The 12,453-nt window shown below is 27.0% G+C and overlaps 1 long non-coding RNA gene across 3 annotated transcripts; it reads left to right on the top strand.

Moving 5' to 3' along the window:
* The first annotated feature begins 6,166 nt into the window (after positions 1-6,166).
* LOC106339968 lies at positions 6,167-7,004 on the top strand. Of its 3 annotated transcripts, none has more exons than XR_001269270.1 (2): positions 6,167-6,284; positions 6,571-7,004. It is a non-coding gene; the product is annotated as an uncharacterized LOC106339968 (long non-coding RNA). The 3 variants fall into 3 exon arrangements; XR_001269271.1 differs by lacking the exon at positions 6,167-6,284 and adding an exon at positions 6,328-6,420; XR_001269272.1 differs by lacking the exon at positions 6,167-6,284 and adding an exon at positions 6,328-6,455.
* Positions 7,005-12,453: the final 5,449 nt, after the last annotated feature.

The raw sequence follows: 12,453 nt of genomic DNA, 5'->3' as shown, positions 1-12,453 counted from the left end.
ATTATAGCGACGTCCTTACGTGGAATATTGACGTGGTCTTTACGACGAATCGTCATACTTCGCCTTTACGACGAAATATATTCCTCGCTAAGTTACGACGAATTAGCGAGGAAATATGTGTTACGACAGACGTGTAACGAGCAAACGCGTTTCCTCGCTAATTCGTCGTAAAGCCTCTTTTACGACGAATTAGCGAGGAAAACCGCCTTCGTTAAGATTATGTTTTCTTGTAGTGGTTGGATTTGGTTCAAATACTCGAAAGAAATAAGCAGAATAAGCAGATAAGTTGGATGGTGTTATAAAAAAAGAAGCAGATTAGTTGGATTTAATACATTGACAATGAATAAATACATACGTACGTCCGCATAGACAAAAGCAGAATAATCGAACCCCCTTCTCGTAGAGAAATATGGCAAAAACAAGGAAAGGTCTCTTCCAAAAGTGACAGATCCAACGGCAGGGAGTTATTGTCTTAAATCGACGGTCAGACCGGTTCATGCGACTCTCTAGTTTAGTGTGAAACCACGTCATTCTTTTTTTTTTTTGTCAACATATTTTTTATTATGCCTCTAGGGCCAATACGTAAACAAGTAGATACAACAGCCATCCTAATATACATTCAGTCCATATCGAAACCCAACCGAACAAAAGATAAGATTAAAACCACGTGTTCGCTAATATAAAAACTCTAAAGCATGAACGACACGTGTACAGTTAGATGGGTCACGATGTTTCTAGAGTCAAAGAAATAGCACTGTCAGTCTCGCCGGAGACATGCCGGAACGGGAACTTTCAGTAACTTTCTTCGACTAGTTGAATCTACTTGACTGTTCCTCGTATCGCTGTTCGCCGTCAATTATGCTCGATTCTTCATCCGCTCGTTACAAGTGAACTCCGGTGAATAGCTTCAAAGGGATGAAAGCTGGGCCTTGCCAAAACGTTTCTGATAAAGAAACTCCAGCTAATCTGAGCTTGCTTCTTCTCTCTACGCTTAATCAAACAACTTAATCTCTAACACACAATGGATACTCCGTCATAAAATTCTGCACGCTAAGATTAATACCATATATGGGAAGGAAAAAGTGTGATTAACTAGAAGACTGGAATCTAACAAAATCAAACGGGATATTGATTTGCAAAGGATAGAGAAATCGGGTTTGGAAAACACACAACAAAAGTCACCTTGCAAAGTTTTTATCCGATAAACGGAAGAAAAGAGTCGCCTAACGAAAATATTTACAAACAAAAACAAAAAAGTGGTTGGTGACCAGCGGTGGTGAACCCACCGGCCACCAGGATTGATTTTTTTTTTTAACGAAGACTTAGAGAGAGGTTAGAGAAAACAAAGGAAGAGAGAGAGGTTATTGAAACCACGTCATTCTAATATGACTCGTCCAATAAAAAGCCAATAAATTCTCTTAATTTTTTTCTTTCGATAAAGCTTCTCTACTTTAAACTTTGTTTCTTGGTTTATTCGAGACATATTCCAGTGAATCTATTCTTTACCCATCCCTTTATCTTGATAAACTTATTTTATATTCCAAATGACTTTGAAAATGTGATCACATTTTTTTTAATATGTGACTGTTTGTCAATGTATAGAAGTAATATACGATGTTCTATATCTTTCAACATTTTAGACAGTGAATAAAAATTAAAATTAAAATGTTGGAGAGAAAAGCATTAGTATTGCTAGTATTTCATCGGAATTTTAGTAATTAAACCCATCAAATAAAGATGAATCGTAAAAAAAAACGTCAACTAAAAAATTTGTGAAATAAACCCTTAACTTTAATTCTGTTAGCATATGTTACCGTCCATCTAAAAAACCGCAACGGAGGGTGACATACGTTAACAGTTTATAAGTTGCGGGTTTATAATGTTGAAAACTTAGTTGAAGTTTTTTTTATGATTCAAAAATAGTTGAGGGGTTTTATCACTAAAAGTTATTATCATTTATACATTAATTTAGATTGATATAAGCCCTTAAAAATAATTTATAAATTTTAATACATTACTTTATAACCGATTTATAAAGCTTCATAAATATTTTAATACTTTTACATATGATTAATACAGTTTCACAATGATTTTATAAGTTTTTACATTTTCTGCTACTTGTTAGGATCAAATAATCCAACATTATATTGAAACAGAAAGTAATACAATAAATCAAGAACAATATATCAAATATACTACTGATTAAGAAAAGAAAAATATAACATATTTATTTAGAAATTAATGAGAATACAAATAATCATGCATTATTTTTGGGGATAGGAGGAAAGTATGAGCTGGATGACGGAAATCATGAAAATAGGAAAAAGTGCATCATGCTCTAAATAGAAAGATTGACTTCATTGATGAATTATCTTCGACACTACTTAAGACTTAATATAACTTAGACATTTTAAATTATTTGATATTTGACAATGACGATATAAACACACAAATATTTTATATCACTATTTTCAAATATCAAATAATTTAATATTTTGAAGTTATAATAAGTTGTAAGTAGTGTTGAAAATAATTAATTTTGGATGTATAAATTAATTTATAAAAAATAATATATTAAAATTTATAAATTAGTTTTAAAGGCTTATAAATCAATCTAAAACAATGTATAAATGATAATAAATATTTTAATAGCATTTAATGACTTTTAGTGATAAAACCGTTTAACTATTTTTGAATCGTAAAAAAACCCTCAACTAAGTTTTCAACATTATAAACCTTCAACTTAATTATAAACAGTTAACATATGTTACCCTCCGTCACGGTTTTTTAGACGGAGGGTAACATATGTTAACGAAATTAAAGTTGAGGGTTTATTTCACAGGATTTTTAGTTGAGGGTTTTTTTACGATTCATCTTTAGTTGGAGGGTTAATTACTAAAAACCCTATTTCATCAAGGTTTCTAAATACAAAATATAATAATATTCAATTTCTTAAATGTTATTATTATTGTATTAGTAAGTATTTTAAATGTGAGAAAATTATTCAAAATCCTTCAAATAACTTTTTGGTGAGAGTCTCTTACATTTTGAAGATATTCGCTAATAGAATATAAATATAATTTCATATTTTATTTGTATTTCCAAACACTAACAATAATGTCTAATATGTGAACTGGGAAGTCAACTATCTTGATCAATAATTACTGTAATCTAAGTAATTTTATAATCATCTCTGGCAGTCAATAATAAGAGTAAAGAAATTAGTACCATTTTAGGTTTGATATGTACACAAAGTTTTAAAGCGATGATCACGGTTTATGGAGAATTAAGCTCATACTGTTTAGTTTCTGTCACACAATCAGATACTCTTTCTGTCTCTCAAGACAAGAGCTTTGGATATTTATATATTTGAAAATAAATTTAATCCTTTCAATATCATATTTTAAAAGAGTTTAATCTATTTCAATAATTATATTAATTAATATGAATAAATTTATGATAAAAAAATAAAAACTTTCATTGGAAACACCAAACTTCTATATTTTGAACGTATAGAATTTCATAACTTTAATTTTCGTGGGAAGATAGTAAATAATTTCTGCATGACTCAAAATAGATCATTTGATTTTTGTTGTATTTTGTGGAACAGTAACATCGTAACTGAATATAAATAACTAAAATCTTAAACTAAACCATTTATCACAAATAGTATGTTTCTTTTGCAAAAAAGAAATCGTATTTTCTTAATTTTCTAATTTATTTAAATTAAATCAAAGTTTTGATGTAAAATAAATCATACAAAGACACGTATTATATATTCAGCATATGATATACTTGTTATATACAATGGTTTTAAGATTCAACAAGTTATTTTTATTTTTTACTATTTCATATTATAATTTTTAACCAAAAAATTCAAAATACATTCAGCTTATACGATATATAATATTTTTGCTTAATAAAATTAAACACTATATTTATTAATTAATAATTATTAGAATTTTACATATCTAGAATAATTAATAGAATTTTAGAGAGAAATTTCTTATTATTTGGATTCATCTGGTAGAAAAATTTAAATGTAACAAAATTTATTAGAGGACATGAATAATATTTTTTTGTCATCAAGACATGAATAGATATCACTAAATGCATTATTCCTTTATGCATGCTCTATTTTTTATGGTTATTGAGAAGTTGACTATATTACAAATTGATCCTAGATACAAGTACATAAAATTCTCTATACTAATAACAAGAAAATTAATTTTTCTTTAAATTTTTTTACTTTCTGCCGAATGATATTTTGTATTATAACAATTTTTTCTCTTTATTAAATTTATTTTTATTTCTTCTTTATAAGATTACTTATAATAAAAGTATTGAATATAATATTTAAAAATTAAATATGTAGTGAGCATGTTAAAAATGAAGTTAGACGAAGTAAATTATTTAGCGTTGAACATGTTGAATGATGATGAACTGGGAACTAAATACACCACAAGTCACATTCTAGAAATTAATAGGTTTTCGTACCATATAGTTATTTAAAATTAATTATTTCTTTATTTCTTTTAATTTTTATACAATACCTTGCCGTTTTTATCCCTACAAATAGAGATTAGGTTCTTTTAATTTGGAAACAGAAAAAATTTGTAGATACTATTCATGACAATTATTTCATACACATTAAAACCGTAATAACATAAACTTTCACATTCCTATGTTATTAACACTATTCATTATTATATGAAAATATATAATGTGTTCATTTCTCAAGAAATAGTTTTCAAATTTAAACAAACTTATTTTAATATATTAAAAACTTAACCACTTTGACAATATACCTCCATATTCCAATTTTGCAATGATATTTTTTTGAACTTTAATATCTTTAATAAATTTAAAATTTAAATTTAAAATTTTTAATATCTTAATGGATTTCATTTGAGGCTATTTATACCTCTCCTAATTACCAAACACTAAATTCTAATTACTAAAACATAAACCCAAATATAAAAATAATATATATTTGTAATATTTTTAATTAAATTAAAAATTAAAAATAATATATAATATTTTAATATTAAATCATATTATATAAATATGAATAATGGAATAGACTAGCGAACTAAAAATAAATTCAACTTGTAAAATAGATAAATTGTATTCTATTATATTTCTAGTTTTTGGAAAGTTATATAGTATGGACTTACAGTTTTAATTAATAACTATTCTATTTTAAAATATATGTATATTTCTGTTTAAAAAACTTCCAAGTGATGAAATATCAAAAAATTTAAAAAAATCATACATTTTTAAAATTAAATATTTGGCAGTTAAAAAGTTATGAGATTAATAAGATAGATGGGGTGAAGAAGTTATAGAAAAAGAAAATAAGCAAAGTACAATTTGGTATGTATTGACAAAATATATTTTTGTCATCCTTTTAATCATATGGTGAAATTATAAAAAAAAAAATGTTGGTTATATCATTCAATTTCTCTTGACTGTATATTAGAGAATAAAAAGATAACAAATAAAATTATATTTCTGAAACTATATTTTCAGTTCATTAAATTAATGTTTTAGTAAATAGGGTTCATATAATCTTTTATTTATTTTATGGATTCATCTTTATATTTTTGTCAACCTTTTAATTATACGGTGAATTATAAAAAAAATGTTGGTTATATCACCCCATTTCTCTTGACGGTATATTAGAGAATAAACTAAAAGATAATTAACAAAGGAAAAAATATATTTCTGAAACCATATTTTCAGTTTATTAAATTATTTTTTAGTAAATAGAGTTCATATAATATTTTATTTATTTTATGGATTTTATCTTTAAAATTTAATATATATATATATATATATTTGATAATTTAAAAATATTACAGATAAAATCAAGAGTAAAGATATATCGTATAGCCCAACTATCATTCTTACTATTTGCAATTTTGGAATTTTGGGGTTGTTGGTGTTGGTCTTCCGCCAACAAAGGAAAGTGAAGAAACTAAGTGTAAAAATAATAATTAAATTAAAGGCAAGAATAAACTAATGCAAATCAACAAATTAAAAGCAGTTTTATTGTCGAAACAGAAAAATAATTAACAAAGATGGCAAACCTGTTAACAGTCTTTATATACCTCGCTCCATCGTCAATAGGCCCTTATTTACTCTCTCAAATATGAAGATCTTTGGAGTCTTGTGCGTTGCGTCTTTTAGCTCATGAAACGGAACTCTATATATCAATTAAAATGTTCTGTCCCCTTTGCATGTAAGAGAGATAAAGAAACCGACAAAAGCCATAAAGAAAGGTGACTCTCTGAATGAGCAAGAGATAAGGCTCCTCTTATCTTCTCATCAGATCTTTGTTTCTTCTTTTTTTTTTTTGCTTTTTGGTTATGTTTTTTCTCGATTTAGACAAAAACCCTAGACTTGATTTTCCAAAAGGTGTCTTAAATAGTATCTCTTTCCTCTATTCATATGTGTGTATTTTCTCTCTATGGTTCCTTGTCTACTTTAGTTAAAACCCAGATCTAACCTTTATCTTCTCATCGTTTCACTGATCTCGTGATTAATGTTCTCTTTTTCATGTTGTAGATCTCTGGAGATGGAAGAACTGCGAGTGAATGAGTTGGGACAAAAGAAAAACATAGCAACTGACAGAAGAGAGTGAGCACACAAAGGTAATTTGCATATACTGCATTTACTTCTCTTGCGTGCTCACTGCTCTTTCTGTCAGATTCTAGTGCTGATCTCTTTGGCCTGTCCTTGTTCTCTTTGTCTCAATCTCTCTCTCTCTCTCTCTCTCACATACACAATCTCTCTACTTCTCTTGTTCATCTCAAACAAAGGTAAGCTTAATATGCGATTTAAACGATGGCTTGTTCCTTGTATAGATTTTGGTTCGATCTGATTGCATGCGAGGTGAGAGCTTTAAACTTTCACCATTCATTATACTTTAATGTATGGGTAGTATCGAGAAAGCTTAATCTATGAGTTTACGCGTGGTTAAATGAAATTAAGCATGTCAACCTAGTTTTTAATAGGCTGGTCCTTAATTTTCTCGATTCATGTATATATTATACTATCATTTATTAGTCCCTTTTCTCGGGGCTTTTTAATCCCTAGCTCCTACTTTTTATACTCAGATACATAGTATATCATTTGATTCATGTGATCATCATATCATCTCATTTTGCGTGTATAAGATGTTGCAAGAGTACTCTGGTCATGATATTTGCATTACAAGAAAGAGTCGCTGGCTTCTTGGTTATCTAAATGGTTTGCTCGTACATTTTGATTCCACGAAGTATAATTATATAATTATTTTTTATAGTCTATACATTTACCAAAAGAATAATTATGTTGGCATATAATTAGTTGACATTTTGTAAATTAATATTTGATTCCATGTAATAATGTTACATTTGTTGACATGAATATTTTGAGAATATTCTTGTGGTGGTTTGTTTTCTTAGATTAATTTGAGAACACACTATTTCTATGCAAACTAAAAAAGCCTATAGTGTATGAAGTTGTTGTGTTGGTTCCACAGTGATGTGTCATGTCTTTCCGCTTTTGTACTGTTGAGGCTGTTGAAAAATACTGTTGTTTGTCGACAAATATCAATACCAGTAATTAATTTTCGGTCCTACTGTTACAATTTCTATCTTTCGGTTGACTGATGAGTCGTTGGGCTGAAACCATGGTGATACTGGTACCGGTGAGAATTGTGTGGTCAGATGTGTGTATCACATCGGAAGCGATCTTTGTATATATTGCAATCGTTGTGATGTTTGTGTCTCAAATGCACAATATGTTCTAGCTTTAATTAGCTAAGTCAGTACTCAATACTAATATTGTTGAAGCAAATTAATGGAAAATATGAACCATATTGTGTATCGATTTCTGAGTTGAATGATTTAAAATTAGTTGGTTCCAGCTATGTGGGTTCGTTTGTGTGCATGTATGCGCTCTCTAGGTTAAGTAGATTTTTTTTTTTTTACTTCAAATCTATTTGTAAACTGTAGGAAACGTAAAATCAAACGAATTCTATTTTTTGCTTGTAAATTTTTTTTTTCAAAGAACGTTCATTTGAAAGAAAATTGTATTATGTTACAACATGCAAATGCGGTTCTAGACAAAGACAAACAAGCACAGTCGAGGACAATATCGTTGAGTAACTTAACTAAAGCGTGCTCATTGTCTAGAATTATGAACTCGATCGAAGAGTTAGATAAGTGCATAAATTTTTAAAACCAAAGACAAATTTGTTAGGGATTTTAGTTTATTTTTATTGTATATCTCCGCCGGTTCGTTAGAACTAAACATCTCATTTGAAAATGCGTAAACCAAACACAACTTTTTTTTTCTCATTTTCCCTTCGTTCTATTACCATATTTTTCAGATAAACTACTTTTGAGCTACCTCTAAATGATTCTCTCGATTTCAACCACGCAAAATTTCGTTTTACACCTTAGATGGCTCGATCCGTATGTGCCCATGAAGATGACGGTGTTAATGAACGCACACATGGCTAGATCTTGTGAAAAATCTAGGCAACGCCACTGCGCATATACAATATTGTATGTATTTCACTTTCAGAGATTTTCTCTCATCTCTGGTGAGTACTTTGTAACGACCAACAACATAAGACATGTATATAACAACACAAGAGAACATCAAATTTTCTGACGAAACGGAAAATTATATTGTATAAACAGAAGATTTTAAATTTGTAATGTATTGAAAAGGGGTTCTTTTTGAGCGAGCAAAAAGAATGTCATGCATGAGAGAGGCTGTGCATAGACAGGTAAATTTTATCACCACTAACCTGATGGAGACTAGAATGATTTTCTGGATTTGGGTTTGAATAGCTCTGGGCTTAGTGAGGGTGAGTTGGGACGTATCAGGGATATAGTTTGAAAAGTTAGACCACAGATTTCACTCACCTTTTTAGAAGGCCAAGACAAACAAGAAGATCTACTGTTTCACCTTATGCACTCTAATAGTTAAATTCCTGCTTAGAAATCACAACCGTAAATAAACAAAAGACCGAGATGGATTTACCAAAATGGCATGGACACAAAGTTTAAAATCCGTTGATAGCCAAATATATCTTCTAATTTGTGGCGACAGTTGTAATTTACCAGTTGGTTTGAATTTAGATAATTCGTATAACAGATACAATTTGTAAAGTAGAGTTGCATGTATAAATCAATATAAAAACTTGTATTGAATTATAGTACGTTTGTTTGACATTTTTCAAACGTAGTTTTACGTTATGTTGGACTTTAGAATATTCACAATAGTAAATTATTTCAAATACAATAATATAATTTAGTTATTTTAATTATTTTTTTAAAAAAATTGTCTAAGAAACCATTTTTTCTTTCTCCTACTTACTCTATTTTCTAATTGTTACAAAATAGTGATAAAATATATAGAAATTTTCTTATTAATTTCATTTCCTTCAAAAATATATTTAAACACTCATCTATATACTATTAAAAGAGAAGTCGTGATTTTTTTTATGTGTGATATTTTAAATGAATCATTCTTAGAAAATTGCTTACATTATTTTTTTTGTATTTTCATAACAATATCCTAACAAGATATTTAATTCTCTTTTTATTCCATCAAAATATTATTAGATATTGATAATTTCGAAAATATATTTATTCCATCAATATATACTTATAGTTGCATATACTTAATAATAATAACATTTAATTATTCTAGAGTTAATACCTGCATATGATCTAATTAGTAATAATAATAATTAATATTTATTATGTAAATAAAATAATGTTAGAATTTCACCATGCAAATAATAAAATCGAATCAAATATTAAAATCCTAACACTATTGTATTTTCATAATAAGTGTTATTATTATTAATTATGTTATGCATTATATATGTATCAATATTTGTTAAGTTATTGTGTTAACAGACATGTATTGATAAATATATAATAGTTTAAAATACATTTCTATGGATTCAACCATATATTGGTTTTGTGATAAATTGCTTTTAATATATATATATATACTGTAGTGATGAATTTTTCATGTGTGAGTTTTTAATTTGAACTATTCTTTAAAACTTTATCAAATTTTACATGAAGTAATTATTAATATTATAGTATTTATCTTTTTAATTGAATACAAATAATTGTTTTTTAAGAAAGTTCTAAACAAAATCTTTTAAAAACATTTTCAGAATCAATTTAAATTTTATATACAAAAGTAATTAATTTTAATTTATTTATCATAAACTATAATTAGAAATTAAAATTTATTTTAGTTTTGATTTATATATGAAAATTTAAAATTATACAGAGTATTATAATTATATATTCAATGATAATAATACTTTCAACTGTTTAATTTTCAAAAATAAAATTTACAATGATTTTTAGAAAGATTCATTTCTATTTCAAATTAAAAAAAGATATTTTATCCAACTTAGTATATTTCTCAATATGATATTTACTACAAACTTATTCTGAAGTACAATGTATTATAGTTTTTCTTTAAAAGAAATTATTTACAGTATATCAAAAAATTTCTTCTCTACTATATATATCTAATTTAATTTGCTTTCATATAAATTTTAATTTTAAATAAAAAGTAGGTAAAGTAATATTGTTACATAATAAAGTTTCCAAAATAATTTTTGTTACAAAATACAAAATTTATAGTAATAATATATAAACCACGTAAACATAGCTATTATAGAATTACATAATACTCCCTCTGTTTTGATATATAAGTAGTTTTAGCAAAAAATGTTTGTTTCACAATGTAAGATGTTTACATAATCCAAAACACTTTTTACATTTATTACATGTTGTGTGACCAATCAAATAATTCATACATTTTTATTATTGGTTGAATTTATGTATTAAATGCTATTTTTTTCAAAAATAAAAGTTTTCTTAATACTCACACTTTTAACTAAAACTACTTACAAATAAAAACAGAGGGAGTATATAACACTAAATTACATTAAGTTATTGGTAAATTTTGTTATATAAACTAAAATATTTTAGTATAGAAATAAGAAATCCGCACGGTTGTGCGGGTCAAGATCTAGTTTTTTTGTTTGTTTTCAAAGTAATAGCTTGTTAGCTATCAAATAATAACCATTTAAAAGTATATCAACATTTTCCAAAAAAGTCTGAATACAAGTGAAAAAGTTATGAGGTTAGTAAATATATATATAGGACCTCTAAATAATATTATGGTCTCTAAATATATATATACATATATGATCTAAATATATTATACTTTCTGATACGTTTTAGAAATTTAAGATTTTGGCCGCAAATGTAAATCCAAACATAAAATGGTAGTAAAAATTGTTAATTTTTTAAATAAATGAATTTGTTGTCTTAATTGTTAAAATATAAAGAATCCATCAAATTACCAAGAGAATCAGTGCCAAACAAAAAAGGAGGAAGATCCGGTCGCCATTTTTACCACTGAGTTTAAGTTGATGACATAATTATAACTATCCGATAAAAGAGAACGTAAAAAATGAAAACTCCTCTATAAAAAGTCAAAAAACATTTAACGAAAACAAATACTAACATACAAAAAAAATTCAAGCACTGCTTTTAAAATATTTTTAGGGCCAAGTAGAAAAGGTCACATCTGGCCTTGCCAAAAAAAGATATTTCATTGAAATTCTATCGGGACAAGTTATTTTTTTTATTAATCCGTATCCCACTTCAATACATGCGTAGCATTAACGACTCGATTACACGTCAATTTCACGTCGTCCACTATTTCAGTAGTTGTATAATAGTGAGATTTTTTAAAAGTTTAACGCTTATTAAAAATATTTATATTATTTTATTTCGTTATACTGTTTCTAATAACCAACCAGTAAGTTTCTAATAACCAACCAGTAAGATTTACTCAATTTAAATATTTTCAATTTATGCTTTTTAAAGTATCCAAATCATTTACATCGGTTGATAAAAACATCTTAAATTTTTTATAAAACTTACTTTTGTAGAACAGAAAATTAAAAAGAAAAATATTTTTGAAAAACTGAGGAAGTATATGGTAATAGAACGGTTTGGTTTGGTTCAAATAAAAAATAAACATAGAAATTTAAATTATAGGGATAAAAATGAATTTCTTTTGTTTTCTGTTTTTTTTTTATTTTGTCTTAGAACAATGAAATCGATGACAAAATAATATTTGTTGTTTCAACGTATTATATATTATGAATGATGAGTTATTATATACTCCCTACTCCTAATTGCTTTGCCAGATCTTACGCACATATCATATTATTTGGATAAGATCAGACAGAACATTTCTTCCCCCACTTCACTTAGTCGTCGCATATTAAACTAAGTAATACAACTGCATAAACAAATCATTTCCATATGTATATATAACCAAGTAAGAAATATCATATAGTTATCTTCACATCATACTTGTGAGACCAAGTCCCACAGACAA

The sequence above is a fragment of the Brassica oleracea genome, chromosome C4 (genome assembly GCF_000695525.1).
Source record: "Brassica oleracea var. oleracea cultivar TO1000 chromosome C4, BOL, whole genome shotgun sequence".
In the NCBI taxonomy this organism is placed as follows: Eukaryota; Viridiplantae; Streptophyta; class Magnoliopsida; order Brassicales; family Brassicaceae; genus Brassica; species Brassica oleracea.
This window is presented reverse-complemented; position numbering and strand designations above follow the sequence as displayed.